This window comes from Monodelphis domestica, chromosome 7 (assembly GCF_027887165.1).
Source record: "Monodelphis domestica isolate mMonDom1 chromosome 7, mMonDom1.pri, whole genome shotgun sequence".
Classification (NCBI taxonomy): Eukaryota; Metazoa; Chordata; class Mammalia; order Didelphimorphia; family Didelphidae; genus Monodelphis; species Monodelphis domestica.
Window position 1 is genome coordinate 57,218,623 of NC_077233.1, and position 21,400 is coordinate 57,240,022.

The window sequence follows — 21,400 nt, forward strand, 5'->3', positions numbered from 1 at the left end:
TACTTATTTCTCTAGAGTGCCATTTCTCTCCTAGACTCAACGCTGCCAGAAGTTGCCAGGCCTTAGAACTCTACACTTCTCCCATCCAGCTCTCCACTCACATTGCTACCACTTCATTCAGATATTCATTGAGTTTTTTAACACTTATTTTCTTTCTTAGAATTGATACTAAATATTAGTTCCAAGGCAGAAGAATGGTAAGGGCTATGGGCTGGGCCTGTATTGGCAAAGCTATGGCACATGTGCCAGAGAGGGCATTCATAGCCCTCTCTGTGGGCATGCTTCTGTAGCCCACCAGAGTTTGCTATTAGAAAGGTAGGTGAGATGCTCCCTTCCCCCTCTCCATTTTTTCACTTGACCAGCCCCACTGCTGGGTAGTCCAATGGGAGTGCTTTTTCCTTCCCTTGTCTGGGTAAGGTGGAAGGGGTAGAGTGGGGGTAGGGGGTGGTGGCAGTATGACACTCAGTCTCTGGGTGGGGGAGGGGCATGGCACTCAAAAAGGTTCGTCATCACTGAGCTAGGCAATTGGGAGTAAGTGACTTGTCTGGGGTCACACAGCTAGTAATTATCTCAGATGCTCATTAATTCTTCCTGTACCTTCACAATTATCTCTATATTGTTTTTCTGTATCTAATTTCTCCTCTTTCCAATGCAACCTCCACTTAATAGCTAAAATACTCTTTAAAGACCAGTTCTGTCCACATCATTCCTCTACATAAGAAGCCTGGAACTCCCTACTGCCTTTAGGAAAAAATACAAATCCCTCTGAATTTTCATTTAAAAGATTCACAGTCTGGCTCCAGCCTGTCTTTCCAGATCAGCTGCATTCTATTCCCCCTTAGGCACTGTCTGAGTTCAATCCAAACTAGAAGTCTTTGTATTCTATTCCTTGTATATAATAATCAATGACCTTTTTCACAAAAGAGTCTTTGTACAGGCATTTCCTCAGATCCTGCTTTCCCTCTCTCAATTGATGCACAGAATCCCTAACTTCCTACAAGGTATGATATAGATGCTACCTTCAACAGGAGCAATTTTCTGATACTTCTTTCCTCCTAAACTGTGCCTTCCTTCTACCCCTATGAAATGATTTAGTATATATTTTATATTGTTTTATCTGTGTACAAGCTGCTTTCTCCCAGTAGACAATAAGTTTCTTTTGGGCAAGGACTGCTACATTTTTGCCTCTGAGTTCAGAATGCTTAGTATGGTTCTTTTCAAATACAATGTAATTAGTAAATACTCTTTGAATGAATAAAATGTATATTCTTAGGCTAGGCCTTTCTCTGAACTCCCTGTGATTCCAAGCACCTACTGTTCAACATTTCTATCTCAATGTTTGTCCAAAACCTCAAACTCAATTATGTCCTGTGATGAGCATATAATAAGCACTTAGTACATTTTGGTAAATAGAATTCCCTCTAAAATCTGCCCTTCCTAAATTCCTTTTCTTATTGATGCTCTCAATATTCTTTTAGGCACTCAGCCTAAAAAATGTGGCATTATCTTTGTTTCTTCCCTTTTTTCCATTTACCCTCTTCACTCTGTCACCCCCTGACAATTGCAACAGAGCTCTATCATTTCAAAATGTCTCTGGTGGACAGATACACTGTGGTACAATTGAATGTAATGGACTTCTCTAGTAGTAGCAATGCAGTGATCCAGAACAATTTGGAGGGACTTATGAGAAAGAATGCTATCCACATTCAAGAGAAAGAACTGTGGGAACAGAAATGCTGAAGAAAAACAACCGCTTGATCACATGGGTCGAGGGTATATGATTGGGGATGAAGACTCTAAACGATCACCCTAGTGCAAACATAACAATATGTGATCAAGGACACATGTAAAACCCAGTGGAATTGTGCGTTAGCTATGGGAGGGGTTGGGGGGAGGGGAGGGAAAGAACATGACTCTTGTAACCAAGGGAAAATATTCTAAATTGACTAAATAAAAATTTTAAAAAGCATCTCTGATGGAATACTTATTGGGCTGTAAGGAATGATGAAAAGGAGGATTTCTGAAAGAACTGCAAGGACCTCTAGGAATTGATGCAGAGTGAAAGGAGCAGAACCAGGAGAACATTGTACACAGAGACTGATACACTGTGGCACAATGTAACAGACTTTTCTACCAGCAAAAATTTAATGACCCAGGACAAGCCAGAGGAACTTATGAGAAAGAATGCTGTCTATATCCAGAGAAAGCACAATGGGAAAAGGAATGCAGAAGAAAAACTTATGATTTATCATTTGTTTATATGGGTGTATGATTTAGGGTTTTGATTTTAAAAGATGACTATTACAAAAATGAATAATATGAAAATAGGTATCAAGTGCAATTGCTTGTTAGCTCTTGGAGGGGGAAGGAAAGAGGGGGAGACAACACAAATCATATAACTATGGAAAAACATTTAAGATTTTTTAAAAAATTAAAACATTTGTGACGTTTATCCTTTACTTCCTATTCCCACTGTTACCACCTCCCTGATTGTCATTTACCTGCAATCTTGTAATAGCTTTCAGATTGCCCTTGCCTTTAGCCTTTCTTTGTTCAATCCATCCTTCACACTGCTGCCCAAATAATTTTCCTAATGCTCACATTTCACTGCATCATGTCTCTAAAGTGTCTTCCCACTGCTGATTGTGGCCAAGTGACAACCTGTCTGAGCCGGTTTCCTCATCTGTCAAATGGGACTAGTAACCTTTATACCATCAACTATATAGAGTTCTTGCAGGGCTTTCTAAAATTCACATCTCTATATAAATATGACCCATTTTTATATAAAATACCAATTCCATAATGTGACATCTAGTCAGCCTCCAAATGATCTTTTCTACCCTATTTGATGGTTCTTTTTCTAACACTATATTTTAGCTAAATTGAACAACTTGCTAATTCCAGATCTCAAATGTGTTCACGAATATGCTATGCATGGAAAAGATTCCATCCCCATCTCTACTCTTTTGAAAGAATTTTCTTTCATGGCCCAGCTCAGATGTTATCACACTCAACATTATTCCTTCTATGCACTTAATTATATTCTAATTTATAGTGTAGTAAAAAGACAACTGGACTTGGGATCTGGAGAACAGGGTTTGACTTCCACCTGGGAAACAGTACCTGAGTGATCATGAGCAAGGCGCTTAGACACTTAGCATCTCAAAGGATCAATCAAACAACATTTATTAAGCTTCTGCCAGCCATGGTGCTAAGCACTAGATTAAGCTGCTTCAGACAACTAAATGACTATAAGTTATAGTTTACAAACTGGCTTGGTGGAAGGAGCAAAAATTAGTCACCGGTTCATAACATCCCTCACCATGTGTTAAATTCCCTTCACTACAACTCAGTTTTTGCATCTGTAAAATATAGATAATAAAGTAATACCTCAAATAACTGCTGTAACAAAAGAGAGTGCATATGAGGAAAAAAACTTTGGGTCTATCAGTTATTCTAGCTGCTGAGCACATATGGTTCATCTCGCTACCATTCCTTGAGGAAAACATTAGAAAAAATTTTACTTCTATCTCCAGTTCCCAGTATTTCATCTCACACTTAGAAAGTGCTTAATAATCTTTGTTCAGTTTAGTTTAATTGAATACAAGTTTTATAGACAGGCAAAATTTTGCCATGACCCAGCATTTCTAAATTAATCACATGGAAGGCTGCCCAACTGCACCTCCTCTACTCTATCCCTTGTGGAAATACTTTATCTTTATTGTCTTCTGATAGTCACAGTCTTCATCTCTGTTTTCACAACATATTGCTCATATTCTTAGTGATCTGCTACTGTCTTTGTGGTTTGCTATTCTCTCCTTTACATTTCTTCTCTTTTTCCTGCCCCTTCTGTTATTTTTTCTTAGCTTTTGAATGGTCAGGCATTGTGTATGTATTTATCATCGCCCAAGAGGTGTGTCAGGTGAAATCTCTGGGTCCTCAATTCTTCCTTCCACTTCCTATGGCTCAGATATGATATATTTTGTTCCCTGGGGCCTTTTAGGGAGAATTCTTGTGTTTCAATGGAGATGGGTTAGGCTCCATTTTCTTAATTATATTTATGATAGGAGACACAGGAAGGGGTTTTGATTGTTTTTCCATCAACTCAATAATGTTTTAACTTAAGATAAACAGAACTGAAATATTGTGGCACTTTACTAGCAGCAATGCAATGACCTAGGACAATGCAGAGGGACTTATGAAAAAGAACACTTTCCACATTCAGAGAAAGAATTGTGGGAACCAAAATGCAGAAGAAAAATATGATTATGTGGTTTGAAGGGGATATGATTAGGGTTTTGGTGTTAAGAGATCACTGTACTACAAATAAGAATAACATGGAAATAAGTTTTGAACAATGATACATGTAGAATTGGAATACCAGTGGAATTGCTTGTTAGCTCTGGGAGGGGGGAGGAAAGAGTGGTGGGAAAAAATCATGTATCATGTAATCATGGAAAATATTTTAATAAATAAATTCAATAAAATACAATAAAATGGAACCCCCCCAATAAAAAAGTTTGCCCTCCCCACAAAAAAAAGAAAAAGAAAAAAAACAACCACCAAAAAGGGCATTCCTAGTTTTAAACTTGGTTCTATGTGGGAACAAGATTAAAAATGAATTGTGAAGACAGGGGTAAAACCTTGGAAAACTAAAATCTATCCTGATTTTTCTGGTAATGTGAATCACATTTTTGTTCCTTCATTTGTAAATTCCATAACAGTATACTATTTCTAATTCTTGATAAGTACCTATACCAAATTAAGCAATAAACAGAGCAATGACTGAACAAAAATGGAACAGGAAGAAATCAAACTGTGAAACAATATAATTAAATTCATAAATACATAATTTATACACAATTAGCAACAAGGTCATCTCTTTGGGTCTAATTTCCCTAGGAGATTTCCTTCCCACCTGAACAATAGGCATTATACTGGAAAGTGCTGTATTTGAGGCAGAATGACCTAGATTCAAATCTTACCCAGAGACTTGTTAGCTATGTCACCCCAGGCCTCAAGTAAATAGATTAAGAAACTTACTAAGTGAAGTGATGCAGAGCGAAAGGAGCAGAACCAGGAAAACATTATACACAGTGACTGACACACTGTGGTACAATTGAAGGTGATGGACTTCTCCACTAGGGACAATGCAATGTCCCTGAACAATCTGCAGGGATCTAAAAAACACTATCCACAAGCAGAGGATAAACGGTGGGAGTAAAAACACCGAGAAAAAGCAACTGCTTGACTACAGGGGTGGAGGGGATATGACTGAGGAGAGACTCTAAATGAACACTATAATGCAAATACTAAATGGGTTCGAGTCAAGAACACATGTGATAACCAGTGGAATCGGGGAGAGGGAAAGGTGGTGGGAGGGGGGGCGGGGAGGAAAAGGAAATGATCTTTGTCTCCAGTGAATAATGTTTGGAAATGACCAAACAAAATAATGTTTAAATTTAAAAAAAAAGAAAGAAACTTACTAAGTAATAAAAGAGTTGAGTCCTACATATGTGAAGGGAGTTCTCACATGAAATGACAGATCCTAGAATTAACATTTGTAGAGCATATTATTCTCTTCAAAGTGCTTTTCCATCCTTCATCTCATTTGGTCTACACAAAAACCCTGTGAGGTAATGAGGAAAGGGATTATCATCTCCGTTTTATAGACAAGGCAACAGAGATGTAGAGATGACTTTCTCAAGTCTCTTGACCATTATTATTCTAGTATTCTCTCTGCGTTATTCAGACTCCCTGCTGTGACATTCTCCATTACTCAGTATGTCATCCTGGTAAAACTAAGGAAGTAGATCCCTTTCACTGGAATAATGCAAATCTGATTTTATGTTACAAAGATCTCTTAGATAAAACCTACACACTTTGACCTCAATTATTCCCCTAGTTTTATTTTTATTTCTCTACTATATAGATAATGGATGACAAATTAGGATTAGGGCCCAACACACTGGATTCATGTCTTTTATTCTGCTACTGTTAAAGTGGACATAGCAGGCCAAAAGATGAACAAACTATAAAGATCTTCATTATTAAGCTAGAGCTTCTCAAGCTGGGGTTATCGACTCTTAAAAAACAATTAACAAAGTGAGCTGGGTGGCTCAGTGGATTGAGAGCTAGAGCGAGAGATGGAAGGTCCTGGGTTCAAATCTGATCCTAAACACTTCCTATCTGTGTGACCCTGGGCAAGTCACTTAACTCCCATTGCTTAACTCCCATTGCTTAGCCCTTTACTGCTCTTCTGCCTTGGAACCAATGTATAATATTGATTCTAAGACAAAAGGTAAGGGTTTTTAAATAAAAAACAAACCAAAACAACCACAGAAATATACATTCCTTTTTTGCTTTTAAACTCTGGCTCACTGTTTAATATTTTGCTGCTATGGAGGGTACAAATAGTAGGAATACAACTCTTCCTTTGTTGGGGAAAGAGGTATGGAGATCTTGGTTGCATTGAAGGTGGTGGCTGGCCTAAGTGGTTGGGCATCCACTTTCAAAAGTGTGGCTACTAGGCTATTTAGCTGATTAAGAAATGAAAGAACCGAGTAAGAAAAATCAAAATATTTAAGATTTCTGTAGGATAGGAAGAAAGAGGTGTATATTTTTGCAAGCAAATGATTTTTAAAAAATGAATGGGGGGGGGGGCAGCTGGGTGGCTCACTGGATTGAGAGTCAGGCACAGAGATGGAGGGTCCTGGGTTCAAATACGACCTCAGACACTTCCTAGCTGTATAACCCTGGGCAAGTCACTTGACCTCCATTGCCTAGCCCTTACCAATTTTCTGCACCTTAGAACCAATACCCAGTATTGATTCTAAGACAGAAGGTAACGGTTTAAAAAAAATGAATGATGGGCAATGGAATAGACTAGGGGCAAATGAACTCAGTAAGATAGTATTCGATAAACCCAAAGATCCGAGCTTTTGGGACAAGAACTCACTATTTAACAAAAACTGCTGGGAAAATTGGAAAACAGTATGGGAAAAATTAGGGTTGGGTCAACAGCTCACACCCTATACCAAGATAAATTCAAAATGGGTAAATGACAAATACAAAGAGTGAAATCATAAGTAAATTAGGTGAACATAGAATAGTATACCTGTCAGATCTGTGGGAAAGGAAGGAATTTAAGACCAAGCAAGAGATAGAGAACATTGCAAAATGTAAAATGAATGACTTTGATTATATCAAAGTTAAAAGGTTTTGTGCAAATAAAACAAATGCAACCAAAATCAGAAGGAAAACAACAAACAGGGAGTGCATTTTCATAACAAAACTCTCTGACAAAGGTTTAACTTCCCAAATATATGAGGAACTAAGTCAAATTTACAAAAAATCAAGCCATTCCCCAATCAACAAATGGTCAAGAGACATGAATAGACAGTTTTTACATGAAGAAATCAAAACTATCAATAAGCACATGAAAAAGTGCTCTAAATCCCTCCTGATTAGAAAAATGCAAATTAAAACAACTCTGAGGTACCATGTCACACCTAGCAGATTTAACAGCAAAGTAAAGTAGTAAATGTTGGAGAGGATACAGCAAAATTGGGACACTAATATACACTGCTGATGGAGTGTGAATTGGTCGAACCATTATGGAGAGCAATTTGGAATTATGCCCAAAGGACGCTAAAAGACTGCCTACCAGTCCATCCAGCCATAGCACTGCTGGGTTTATGACTCAAAGAGATAATAAGGAAAAAGACATGTACAAAAATATTCATAGCCGCACTCTTTGTGGTGGCAAAAAACTGGAAAATGAGGGAGGTGTCCCTTGATTGGGGAATGGCTGAACAAATTGTGGTATCTGATGGTGATGGAATACTATTGTGTTGAAAGGAATAAAGAAATGGAGGAATTTCATGTTAACTGGAAAGATCTATAGCAATTGATGTAGAGCAAAAGGAGCAGAACCAGAACATTGTACATAGAGACTGACATTGTGGCAAAATCAAACGTAATGGACTTTTCTACTAACAGCAATAAAATGACCCAGGACAATCCAGAGGAATTTTTGAGAAAGAAGCTATCCACATCCAGAGAAAGAACTGTGGGAGTAGAAACGCAGAAGAAAAACATGATCATTCGATGGGGACATCTTGGGGATTTTGACTTTAAAAAAATCACTCTATTGCAAATATGAATAATATGGAAATAGGTTTTAAACAATAGGTAAATGTATAACACAGTAGAATTGCTCCGGGAGGGAGGAGAGAAAAGGAGTGGGAAAAACTGTGAATCGTGTAACCATGGAAAAATATTCTAAATAAATGAAATCAAAACTGAAAGAAAAAAAAAGAATGATGGATCTACCACTAGAGAAAATTTCAATAATAGAAATTTCTCATATTATAGAAGTGCTTTCCTCACAATAGTCCTGTGAAGTAGGTACTTAAAACATAATCACTATTTTATAAATGAGGTAGCTGGGTCTCACAGAATTGACTTACTTAGATGCACAAAGCTAGTATATTCTGGAACTAGAATTCAATCCCATTTTGTTTTACTGATTTCAAGGGGTCTCTTTCCACTTTATCTAAAAGATATCTCTAACTCTAAAAGATGTAGATGTAAATGTAGATGACATAAAGCCAGTATTTTTAAAGGCAAATTTAAAGGCAAATTTGTTTTCTTTTATTGATTAATTTAGAGTATTTTTACAGGATTACAAAAGTCATTTTGTAAGTCTTTCCCTCCCCTCCCCCTAAACCCCTCCCATATCTGATGCAAAATTCCACTGGGTTTTACATGTGTCTTTGGCCAAGACTTATTTCCATATTATTGATATTTGCACTACAGTGATCATTTAGGGTTTATAACCCCAATCATATCCCCATTGACACATGTGATCAAGCAGTTGTTTTTCTTCTGTGTTTCTACTCCCACAGTTCTTCCTCTGGATGTGTTCTTTCTCATAAGTCCCTCAGAATTGTCCTGGATCATTGCATTGCTGCTAGTAGAGAAGTCCATTACATTCGATTGTACCACAGTGTATCAGTCACTGTGTATAATGTTCTCCTGGTTCTGCTCCTCTCACTCTACATCACTTCCTGGAGGTCATTCCAGTTCACATGATATTCCTCCAGTTCATTATTCCTTTGAGCACAATAGTATTCCATCACCATCAGATACCACAATTTGTTCAGCCATTTCCCAATCAAGGGACATCCCCCTCATTTTCCAGTTTTTTGCCATCACAAAGAGTGCAGTTATGAATATTTTTGTACATGTCTTTTTCCTTATTATCTCTTTGAGTCATAAACCCAGCAGTGCTATGGCTGGATCAAAGGGTAGGCAGTCTTTTAGCGCCCTTTGGGCATAGTTCCAACTGTAAAGGCAAACTTTTAGAGGTCATGGTTTTAATGGAAAGTGGGTAAGGTGATCTAATCTCCAAGATGCCTTCTAGCCCTAACGTTTTATGAGTCTCTTAAGATTAGGGAGCACATAATATAACTTGACAGAAATGTAGTAAGTGCATACTATGCCCAAATGAAAAGCAATGATAGAAGGGAGCCCAAAACAAGATGTATTATGTGTATCTGTAGTTAAGACGTTAAACAGCTTTGCCAAAGGGTAGGAATGTTAAAAAATAATTTCATTAAACTGGAAAACAGACATACCTACATAAAAAACATAATCAAAACAAATACATGATCCAAACAAAAAACTACAACTAATATAAGATATTCTTAAATATAAATCAATCCTCAATTTCAGATTTTATTTTAGGAAAGATCTTAGAAGGTAAATCTACTTATATGAAAAGGTAACTTTAGGCCAATTCTAGAATGAACTATTCTCAACAATAAATTAAAATTAAATTCATTTCAATTCAAACTAATAAAACATTTTTTAAGTGTTTACTAGGAGCCAGGCACTGTGCTAGTTGCTGGGGATAAAAAGATAAAATGAGACAGTCTGAGTCCTCAAGTAGTTGACATTCTATTAGAGGAATATAAAATATACAAGTTGTATACAAAATGATTTCAACACGGGAGAAGGAAGCACTGACTTTTCTCAAGTTGTAGCACTTGAGTTGAACCTTGAAAGGAGACAAGAGGGCTAAAGAGGTGGAAATGAAGAGGTGAATCTAAATTATATTTATTCTTTAAAAAGTCAGTGAAATCCTTGTTGTTTCCAGATATAGTGACACTGGATAAACAAAACAACACAAAGCAGGCCCCCTCAATGTTAATTATAAAATGTAGATTGTATTTGCTTTCTCTAGGAGGGGAAAGCAGATTCTCAAAAGGGGTGGCTTTTCTTTCTGACCCTTTTAAGAATTTGTTGGGAGGCTTTACTTCATGCCAGAGTTTTTCCATCAGTAACACGAAGGTGTTGTCTGTCCATTTCTTTCCCTATAAATGATTATGGACTAATTAATGTTGAAATGTTGAGCAACTAAAATATTATGTTACAACAAAGTACATCCTTAACTTGTTTAAAAGATATGGTTCTAATGGTACATGGATAACCCAGTAGAACTGTTTGTCAGATTTGAAAGTGTGGAGGAAAGAGTGGGGGGTTAATGAATCATGTAACCATGGAAATATATTCTTGTTTTAAGATAAATTTTTATTTTATTCTTAAAATTTATTTAACTAATTAATTTAGAATATTTTAAATTGAGAATATCAGTCTTTGTGTACAATGTTCTCCTGGTTCTGCTCCTTTCACTCTGCATGGAAAAATAGTCTAAATTTAATAAAAAGAGGGGAAAAAATGTATGGTTCTTTGTGCAGGTAGATAGCAGAATGGAGAGAGTAACAGAATGGAGAGAGTGCCAGGTCAGGAATCTGAAGGACCTGGGGTCAAATCTGACCTCAGACACTTCCTAGCTTTGTGAACCTGGGTAAACCACTTAAACCCAATCTAGCCCTTGCTTCTCTTCTATCTCGGAATTGATAATAAGGCAGAAGAAAAGGGTTAAAAAATTTTTTTTATTTAAGGAAAAAAAAAACAGGCATAGTTGATTCAGACTGTAGATATTTCTTTAAAAATTATTTTTAAGTTCCTTTTTTTATGTGAGTAACCAGATTGTATGTTGCTTGAAGGCAGGACCAAGCCTTATTTATACCTCTTTTAACTCTCACACTGCTAGGCAGGGAGTAATCACTTACTTAGAATATAGACTGTATATAATTCTTATTTCTCTAATAGGTCCATAAACTCCTTGAAAGCAATGTTTCTCCAGCCCCTCAAATACTTTAAATAGTATCTTGAACACATTGGACACTTGATAAATGCTGATTGGATAAAGGAAGTTATTTGCTTATGTAATGGATATAATCAGGGAAACCTACCAACTGGTTCTGGCTAGAGTTTACCTCATGTATTGTGCCCCTACCAATGACACATTTGCCTTGGCCTGTCCCTTTGGGTCTTGTGTGCTGCTCGCTCAGGGTCAAGGATTAGTGCTTTGGTATAATGCATCAATCTCTTGGCCTCCATGGCAGAAGTAGAGGCTTTATCAAAAAGGGCTCTCTTTTTGAGGCAGAAAAAGCTTCCCATTCCATAGACTTTAACAGGATTGATCCTTTTCTGTACACCATTTTTCTCAAGCTTCATGCTTTCTGGTAAGGCAGGCAAGAGGCTGGGGTCTTCCTCTGGATAGTTGTCTTCTCCAAGGATTCTTTTAATAGTACAGCCAGTATCAAACAAGTGACCCCAGAACCCCTCAATATCTTGAATTCACAAGGTTATCATCTATCTCAGGATCACTGTTCAAGTTCCTATGCTCCCTATGCTCAGGGAAAGAAACACAAAGCTTTGAAGCAGTTGGAGGCAGGAGGCCTGAGGACCAGGCTCATGCACCAGCTAGAAGAATTTGTGTTCAAAACCACCTTAACTACAGGGTGGTAGGGGAAAAGCATCTTTCCTCTATTCCTCTCAGGAAGTCCCAGAGAGTCACATGCCACAGATTATGGAAGAACAAAGACAAAAGATAGGGGTAACCCTCTTTTCTCAGTGGCCAGTGCACACATGTGCTGCCTAAAGCCAGAGCGCAGTCACTCATCAGTGGTCAATTTTCTTTGAAGTAGACCGTTCTCCTACTGCCATAATGGGGGCCAGGGGACTGCCTCATCATTCCAAAATGTCACATCTGTCTTTACTGAGTCAGTACACATGGCTCACAGAAAGGCAAACACAGCACTAGACAGGGGTTCAGGCTAGTCAGAAGAACCAGGGTTAAGAAGAATGGGAAGAAGGATTTTTCTGATTATACTACCCATTACACTTGAAATTTGAGAAGCTGACATTTAAGGCAGCATTTGTCTACTATATGGCAATTTTGAAATGCAAATGAAAAAGGTCTACATGGGTAAAAAAAACCCCACAAAACACCAAGAAACTTAAATCTTAATTATTCTCTCATTCTGAAGGAAGCTCTTATATAGTAAAAAGCATAAGGACCTTGAAGATAGGTGTAAACCTTAAAATTTCACACTTATGAATGTTAAAAATTTTACTCCACATTGAGGAATCCTCCAATTCCCTACTTGAAATAATTCCCTACCAGATAGTGAGAACTCTACTTGAATGTGAAAACTCCTTGCTATGGGAGTATCCCTACTCCACCCCTACTTAAGACTGCTTTAGGGGAGAAAACTCCTTGCTATGGGAGGACCTCAATTCCACCATACTTAAGAATGCTTTAGGGCAGAAAACTCCTTGCTAAACAATGAAAGTACTTGAAACCCACACTTATAAAGGAAAGGAGTTCTTTGAGCCATGCCTGTTTTTGGAATTGATACAATGGGATGCTAGGTGCCTATAAAGGTGGGGCAACTTATAAACTACTTAGACCTAAAAGGTGAAAACTTACTCAGAGGTTTTCTCTTAATGAAATTAGTCAACACAGCAGCATTTTTTTCCTGACTTACTAAAGAGATTAATCTACTCAGCTGTGAATTCAAAATGGGCTGTCTTTTGGAAAACATCTACAGTGAGTGATTGGTAGATGGAAGAACTTAGGGGAGGTGACATAGGAGATTTTTCCCTTAAAAATAAGAGCTCAGAGAAGAGCTGGAGCTCATTCTGAAACATTCAGATTGAGGAGGACTCATTCTGAAACATTCAGATGGAGGAGGGAGCTGGTGAAGTCAGCTGAGATGATGCTGGCCTGGTGTCACTAGAATCCTTGCTTAGGCAGACCTTGTGGTGAGTGTTAAAAGACTGACTGACTGATCTCTCTCTCTTAAGACTCAGGTCTAGGCCATGTTGGCTTAAGGCCCTTCATACTTATTCCCTTTTTCTCTCTTTCTTTCTTTTCTTTAATTCCACATTTGTATTAATTAAAATCTCTATAAATCCCTGTTGACTTGGGTATTTGAATAATTGGGAATATTTCCCTGGCGACCACCTTATATTTGATTTAAAAACCAAGACACTGTAGTGAAACATATTTCTGCGGTCAAATTTACTCACCCTCTCTTATATCTATCACAATTTATATCTTCCACTATTTTAATCACTACAGTTTAAGACCTCAACTATTTTAAATCTTACATAGGTAAGGTGTCATCTAAAAAATAAAAGGTTTGCAGTCAAAGGACTCAGTCAAATCTGGCCTTTGACTACCAGAACGTCTTTGGGAAAGTCAATGAAACCAAGCAACGGATTAGAAGAACATGCCACAATGAAGCACCTAAGAAGGCCTAAGTTTTCCCTAAGACAAACATACTGAAATAGCATGTTAAAGTCTAATACCTCATTTGTGCTAAGAAAAATGGCATTCTGCTACATATCAAATATAACTTGATGTGATATGAAGACTGCTTTGTAAAAAACTGAATGTTAGTCATTATAGGGTGAGAAAAACAATATCTGTCTTCAGAATTGCAAATGCCTATTTAAATAATGCAAATTAACTCTCAGGAAAGGCAGTACAAATGACAGACTTTGGCTCCCTTTCCCCTAAAAGCCCCCTCCCCACCTTAGGCTCCCCTAAAAGTCTTCAATAGGATAGATTGAAGATATCCTAGAATGTCCTTTCCGGCTTTTTGGAATAGGAGTACAATGAAGTAGTGATGGAATACTACCCAGAAGGGCCATCAGAAACATTTTAAGAAAACACTTTAATGAAGGTCAGAGTAAACATATAGGCTAAGAATGCTTGTCAGCTGTATGAATTCTAGTATTTGCTGGCCTAAATGGAAGTGGGGCAGAAATTAGAATCGATTGAGTATCAGGAAAATAAGAGGGTAGAATGCTGGGCAGTAGAATAGAGAATAGGCATCACAGAATGAGACAAACGGCATTTAACCAAAAAACTATTATCTACCTCTGGTGATTCACAAGGGGACAAATGCTATTTCAGGGAGGAGTCTAGAATATATTGCTTAAAGATTGTGAAGTCTCTCTCTCCCTTCCTTTTTCTTTCTTTTCTTTTTAAAAACCTTTACTTTCTGTCTTAGAATCAATACTGTGTATTGGTTCCAAAGCAGAAGAGCAGTCAGGGCTACACAATGGGTTAGTGATTTGCCCAGGGTCAAACAGCTAGGAAGTATCTGAGGCCAAATTTGAACTCAGGACCTCCCGTCTCTAGGCATGGCTCTCAATCCATTAAGCCACCCAGCTGGCCCCTGAAATCTTTCACATGTATAATCAATATCAATTTGTTTGCCTTCTGGGGGGGGGGGAGCAAGGAATGAAGGAGAATTTAGAACTCAAAATTTTAAGGAGTATTACAAATTTTTTTAAACAAGCACTATATAAATGTTAGCTATTATTGTTATAGACTAAGTCATGATACTCATTTTTTAAACCCATACTTTAGTAATATAAAAGTTTTGTTGAAATTTAGCTGATTAAGTTTCCTTCTATTTTAATGCTAATCAGTTCTTATAAACTAATAAGGAGGTACTACATTCTAAAATGTATAACAAATGAGTTAAAAACTTGCTGAAACTTGATTTGATATTTTTTAAAATGTAAAAGCATAAAAATAAAAGCTTTTATTGCTAATACAAATAATTTTCAGGAATAAAAGATTAGCTTCTAAATCACCTTCCTATCACCATGACTTTAGACTATCATTAGCTAGTGCCTCAAGGCACAAAATACAATTGGGGGAGGTTAATGACAATGAATGTAAATTCATTTTCCAAAGAATTTGATAACTAAAAAAAATTTAACTACTTGTCAAATCTGATTAGTTTGTACTCTTTTTTTTAAACTCAGGAGATAGGTGACATTTTGTAACAAGAGTAGAAGAATTAGCTGTTTCTTTGTATGCTTATGGTCACCCATAGTTTCTTTTCAAGAATCTTTTTAACTACTTGTCCATTCTGTTAGGATTAGTTTAGTTAAAACTAATCTAATTCATAAACTGACTTAATTGGGCATATGTAAACTACAATACAGGTATCCCTTTCACACTGAAGGGATTAAGACCATAGAGCCCCTGTGATCAGGAAAATCCATGTAAAATTTTTTGGTCCTCCTTTTTTCTTTTATTGAGTATTTACAGTACACCTTTTATTGTAACACATAGTACTATCCATATATTTTATGCATTTGAGGTTCTGAACTTTTTGTGTCATCTGTTGGTCTTTCCATATTTCTGTGACTTCTGCAAACCTCCCCAAAAATTCTCATTTAAATTTTTTATTCCGACTTGCAATATATCAAAATTGTGATGGGGAAAGGTGCCATCTCCCCATTTAGAATGTGAGTGAACTCCTTGGGAGGAGGGACTGCCTCTGCTATGTGATTTATATCCTTGCACGCTGATAAATGGTGCTTTGATTCATTCATTGCAATATGCTGAAAGTGGAGGTGTGAATGAGGGGTCACTGTCAACACTTCCATGCTTTGTAACTTCTGTTCATCACTCAGGATGCTCTCATACCATGACACATGACTTGTTTGTACCAGGGAAGATCTGTAAGTCAGGTATTAGTAAAGCTTAAGATCTTAAAAGAAAATTTTTAAAGGTACAAATGAATAGAATTAGAAATCTGAATATTTTCTTTTAGCACCCTAATGGATCATCTTATATGCCTTTTTGGCTGCATATATCCTACTTTGGAGGCCACTATCTAATAAGGTTAAATTCAATAGGGATAAATACAACCTCTAACAATTGGATTAGAAACTATCAGTTTCACAATTACAAAATGGAGAAGTAATTCCCAGAGAGAAGAGCCTAGCCATCCCCACCAACTGCCCAATATAGGATAAGCAGGCCCGCCTAGCTAAATCAACAAGGCAACCTGAGGGAGACACAGGAGGCAGCACATACAAGGCAAATCAAGCTTCCACCATCTTCCCTCAGACTCAGATGGGAAGAGTCCAGAAATCTGAACCTAAGAGTATTGAATGGAAGAGGAAGAAACATTTCCTGCACAGTACTCTCACCTATTATCCTTAAAAAGTAGCTCTTGAAGAGACGTAGCCCGGTAATTGCTCCTGTAGGTGCTATAGGCACAGCCACAAAAGACCCAGAAAAAGAAATTTCTTGCCTTCCAAGCCTTTGGCATTATCAAGAAGCTAAATATCAGAAAATGATGTGATATATCAATGGAAATCACTTTAAAGAAGCATTAAAATATGCTTTGCTGCTGCACCCTAAGGATTATGGGATTTTCTCATCTCATTTGCAGCTGAAATCTTCTATATGTGGTCTCCCTATTAGATTAGTGCTTGTTGAGAGCAGGGACTGTTTTACTTTTCTATCTATCCCCAGTGCTTATTAGCAGTGATTTGTATGTAGGAAGCACTTAATGAATGCTTTCTTCATTTTTGAAGATGAAGGCTACATGATTACTTAAGTATGTTACAGTGAGACTTTTTTAAAGACAGGTTAGACTAAATGGCCTCTAATGTTCCGGCACTATTCAGAAAAGTATATATTCTCTAGTGCATTTGAACATTTTAGTATTTATGATGTGTTTATTACTACATCCTAGGAATATACAAATTATTAAGTTATGTTAATAAAGAGCTTACAGTCTAACAGAGGAGGGGGGAAAACACAAAAAGAAATATGAATGTAGAGTATCAAAGTGCTTGTGAGGTATAAAGTACCCTTGAGAAATTGGGAGGGATCACTTCTCCCAGTAGCTCACTTGCTACAGATGTGTGTGTATGCTGTCAACATGGAAATATAGAAATCCCCAGTTTACTTAGTTTAAGGGCATAAACCCCAGGTTTTTACTTTGTCACAGGAGAGGTTTCCCCCTGAGGAAAGGTCACACATCACCAGACAATAGACATCCACTTCAGGTGGGAGGCAGATCCTATCCGAAGTCAAGTAGCTCTTTTGTCTCCAGAAGCCTCTCCCAGTATATCACACCCTCCTTACAGAGGATCGAACTCCCTCTCCTGTGACAAAGTCAAAACCTGGGGTTTATGCCCTTAAACTAAGTAAGCTGGGGATTTCTATATTTCCATGTTGACAATGCCATATTTTTAAAAAGAACACAGTGATAAAGTGGAGAACCAAAGGCGCTATTTTATTTTTTATCAATATGCTCATTCCATCTGTCTTCTTGAAGAGAAAATATGTCTCTGGACATTGTACAAAAACAACAAAAGATGTCAGGTTAAGATGATCATTTTTTTACTTGGAATTTAAGGAATTATTTCAAATCTCTTGATTGTTTATTATTACTAGTCAGTCTTGAGTTCATTGCTGGATAATCATAATTGAAAATATCTGAAGGAAGACAAAAAGAAATCTGACGGGAATCTAAAGGATCCCTACCAATTTATTATAAATGCCTATGATAATTCTTATATACACGTAAACTGGTAGATTACTCTAACACGAAGTGCAATTATATTCCACTTACAAAAATACTGACTCCCTAATCCTCCTCTCTTTCTAGTTTCTCTTGTTAAGTTTCTTATTACTGTCAAGGGTACCATCAGTAGCCCAGGCTCAAAACCGAGCTGTAATGCTCAATTCTTCATTCTCTCACCTTCCATATCCAATCAGCTGCCAAGTCCTATCATTTCTATCTCTGTCACATCAATCCTATTTACTTCTTCTCTCCTGTGACACCACCACTTCCTGGGATAGACCCTTTTAGCCTTATATGTGGCCAATTGCAATAGTCTGCTAGTAGATCTCAAGTCTCACTCCCCACCAGTCTATGTTCCACTCAGTTGTCGAATGTATCATTCTAAGGTAAAAATCTGACCATGTAATTTCCCTGATTAACTCCATCGACTCCCTGTTGCCTTCAGATCATAGAAAAACTCCTCTGTTTGGATAGTAAAGCCCTTCCTAACCTGACTGATGCCTGCCTGAAGGGTCTTCTTACACCTTACTCCTCCCCGCATACTCTTGATGCTATGATACTGTGCCTCTACCCTCAAATGCTTGCATATGGTACTTCATCTCCCAAGTTGGGCCATTTTTTTCTGGCTGTTTTACAAGCCTATAATTTTCTCCCTCCTCCGTTCTCCCTCCTGGTTTCTCTGGCTTCAAGTCTCAGTGGAAGTTCCACTTTGAACAAAAAGTCTTCCCAATCCTCCTTAATCTTAGGGTGTTCCCTCTGAAATTAGCTCCAACTTATTCATGTATGTATCTTATTGAGACAAAGTTATTTTACATATTCTCTCCTATATTAGACTGCCAGCTCTGTGAAAGCAGGGATTTCTCACTCACTCTCTCTCTGGAAGAGGATGTTTTAATTTGGGGGTGGGGGGGTGGGGGGAGGTTTGTATCCTTGGTGCTTCTAGTTATGGGGACAGAGCAAGAGCTTAAAAAATGCCTGGGGCTGAATTTGAATTAAGGTCTTCTGGACCTTAAGTCCTTTCATCACCTCACTGTCACCAATTATGCCAATTTTATAGTTGAAGAGAATGAAGTAGAGCACAGCTAAGTGACATGGTCAGGGTCACACCACTAGGAAGTATCTGGTATGGTTTCCAAACCCAGATCTTTATGACTTCAACTGCAGCATTCTATCCACACTGTTTCTAAAAAAAAAGAAAAAAAGAAAAAAGAAAAGAAAAGGCACAGTTGGCATGTAGGGTTTGTTTGTTTTTTTCCTTCTTAATGTCTTAATTCCTGGTATTTTAGACATTCTCTTCTTTTTAAATTTTGAATTCCAAATTCTCTCCTTCCCTTCCCCACCTTCATCACCCATTAAGAAGGCAAGCAATGAAATTATGCAAAATATTTCCATACCATATTGAAAAAAAAGCAAGAAAAATTAAGAAAGTGAGAAAATTATACTTCAATTTGCACTCAAAGTTTCTCATTTCTTTTGCTGGAAGTGGACAGCATTTTTTCATCAGGAACACATTGTCTTTGATCACAACAACAAAGTCTTTCACAATTGAAGATCATTACAATATTGCTGTTACTGTGCCCAATGATCTCCAAGTTCAAGTCCTTTTCACTTTACTTCACCTCAGTTTACATAGGTCTTGCCATGTTTTTTTCTGAAACCATCTTGCTTATCATATATTATATTGTAATAGTATTCCAATACAACTTGCTCAGCCACTCCCAACTGATGAGCACCCCCTCAATTTCCAATTCTTTACCACTTCAAAAAGAACCACCATGAATATTTCTATATATATATAGGTCCTATTCCTTTATCTTTGTATTTTTGGGGTACAGTGGCATTGCCTAGTCAAAAGGTATGCACAGTCTTTGATAGCCCTTTGGGCATAGTTCTAAAATGTTCTCCATAATGGCTGGACTAGAATACCAGCAGTGTTTAGTTAAATTAATTAATTAAAGTTATGATAGGTGTGAAATATACCTCAGAGTTGCTTTAATTTGCATTTATTTAATCAACAGTGATTTAGAACATTTCTTCATGACTATAGTTTTAATTTCTTCTTGTGAAAACTGCTTGTTCCCAGGGGAATTCCTTGTCAGCTCTAGGAGGGGAGGAGGGAAACAATATGAATCATGTAACCATTGAAAAATACTTAAAAAAAAAAGGGAAAGCTGCTTGTTCATATCCTTTGACTATCAATTGGGGGAAATGGCTCTTATTTTTATAAATTAACTTCATTCTCTATATCTTTGAGAAATGAGATCTTTATTAGAGAAACTTGTTATAAATTTTAATAGTATTTAATTGTTTATGGCAACTTCTGGCAAAATGCTGTTTTCCTGATTATCTTTTAGTTAGGTCTATTTTTGCTTTTGTTTTGTCTGAAATTATTGCTATTCCTTTTTTTAAAATTCCTCTGAAATACATTAGGTTCTGCTCTAGTCCTTTATTTTACCTTTGTGTATCTGTTTCAAATGTGTCTCTTCAAGTGCAAATAACATATTGTTGCTCATCCCATTCATATTCAGTTATAATTACTGCATATCTCCTTCCATACCAAGTTCTTCTGTTTATTCTTCTCTCTTTCTTTTTATGCCATTCCCTCTTAAAAGTCTGAGCTTCTGAGTACTGCCTATCTTGATCCGTCTGCCTTTTTATCATTCTCCTTTTTCTATTATCTTATTTCCCTCCTATTTCCCTATTGGGTAAAATGATTTCTATACTAAAAGGTGTAGGTGTGTGTGTGTGTGTACTTCCCTTTTGGAATAAATTCTGATGAGAGTGAGGTGAGGAACCACACATTTCCCCTTCTACTGAAATGCTTTTTTATGTGGAAAATTTCTCCCATTTTGTTTCTCCCTTCCCCCTTCATTTCTTTTGTTTGGAAATCATTCCAATATAATCAACTTATGTACATGTTTTCTGTCTATGTAAATTCATTCTAACTGCCTTAAAAATGATAAAACTTCTTATGAGCTACATGTATCTTCTTTCCATACAAGAATGTAAAGTCAAACTTTATTGAGTCTCTTATGATTACTCTTTCAAGTTTACTTTCTTATACTTCTCTAGAGTGTTGTGTTTGAGTGTCAGATTTTCTATTTAGCTTTGGTCTTTTCATTAGGAATGCTGGAAAGTCCTTTATTTCATTAAATATTCCATTTCTTTGATAGATCTGAAATCTGAAATATCATACTCAAATTTTCAGAGTAGGATGTTTTTGGTTGTAATCCTAGATTTTTTTTGCCCTTTGAATATATGCCAAGCACTCTCATACTTTAATGTAGAAGTTGATAAACTGTATGTTTTCCTGACTGGCTTCAAGATATCTGAATGTCTTCTTTCTGGCTATTTGCAATATTTTCTCCTTGATCCAGTAGTTCTAGAATTTGGCAAATATTCTTTTAGGAGCTGATCCTTTGATTTCTATTTTTCTCCCTGGATGTAAGACATTGAGACAATTTTCTTTGATAATTACTTGAAATATGATGTCTAGGTTCTCTCTCTCTCTTTTTTAAATCATGGCTTTTAAGCAGTCTAATAATTCTTAAATTATGTTTCCTTGATCTATTTTCCAGGTCAGTTGTTTTGCTGATGAGATATTTCTATTTTCTTCAATTTTTTTTCAT

General features: G+C 36.9%; 1 protein-coding gene and 1 pseudogene across 3 annotated transcripts in view; both read right to left on the reverse strand.

Annotated features, from left to right (window-relative positions):
- LOC100618213 (G protein-coupled receptor kinase 6-like) overlaps positions 1-18,312 on the reverse strand; it is a 30,811-nt pseudogene extending 12,499 nt beyond the window's left edge.
- The window catches only part of NR2C2 (nuclear receptor subfamily 2 group C member 2), a 137,700-nt gene that overhangs the window by 81,693 nt on the left and 34,607 nt on the right, over positions 1-21,400 (reverse strand). The window lies entirely within an intron of this gene.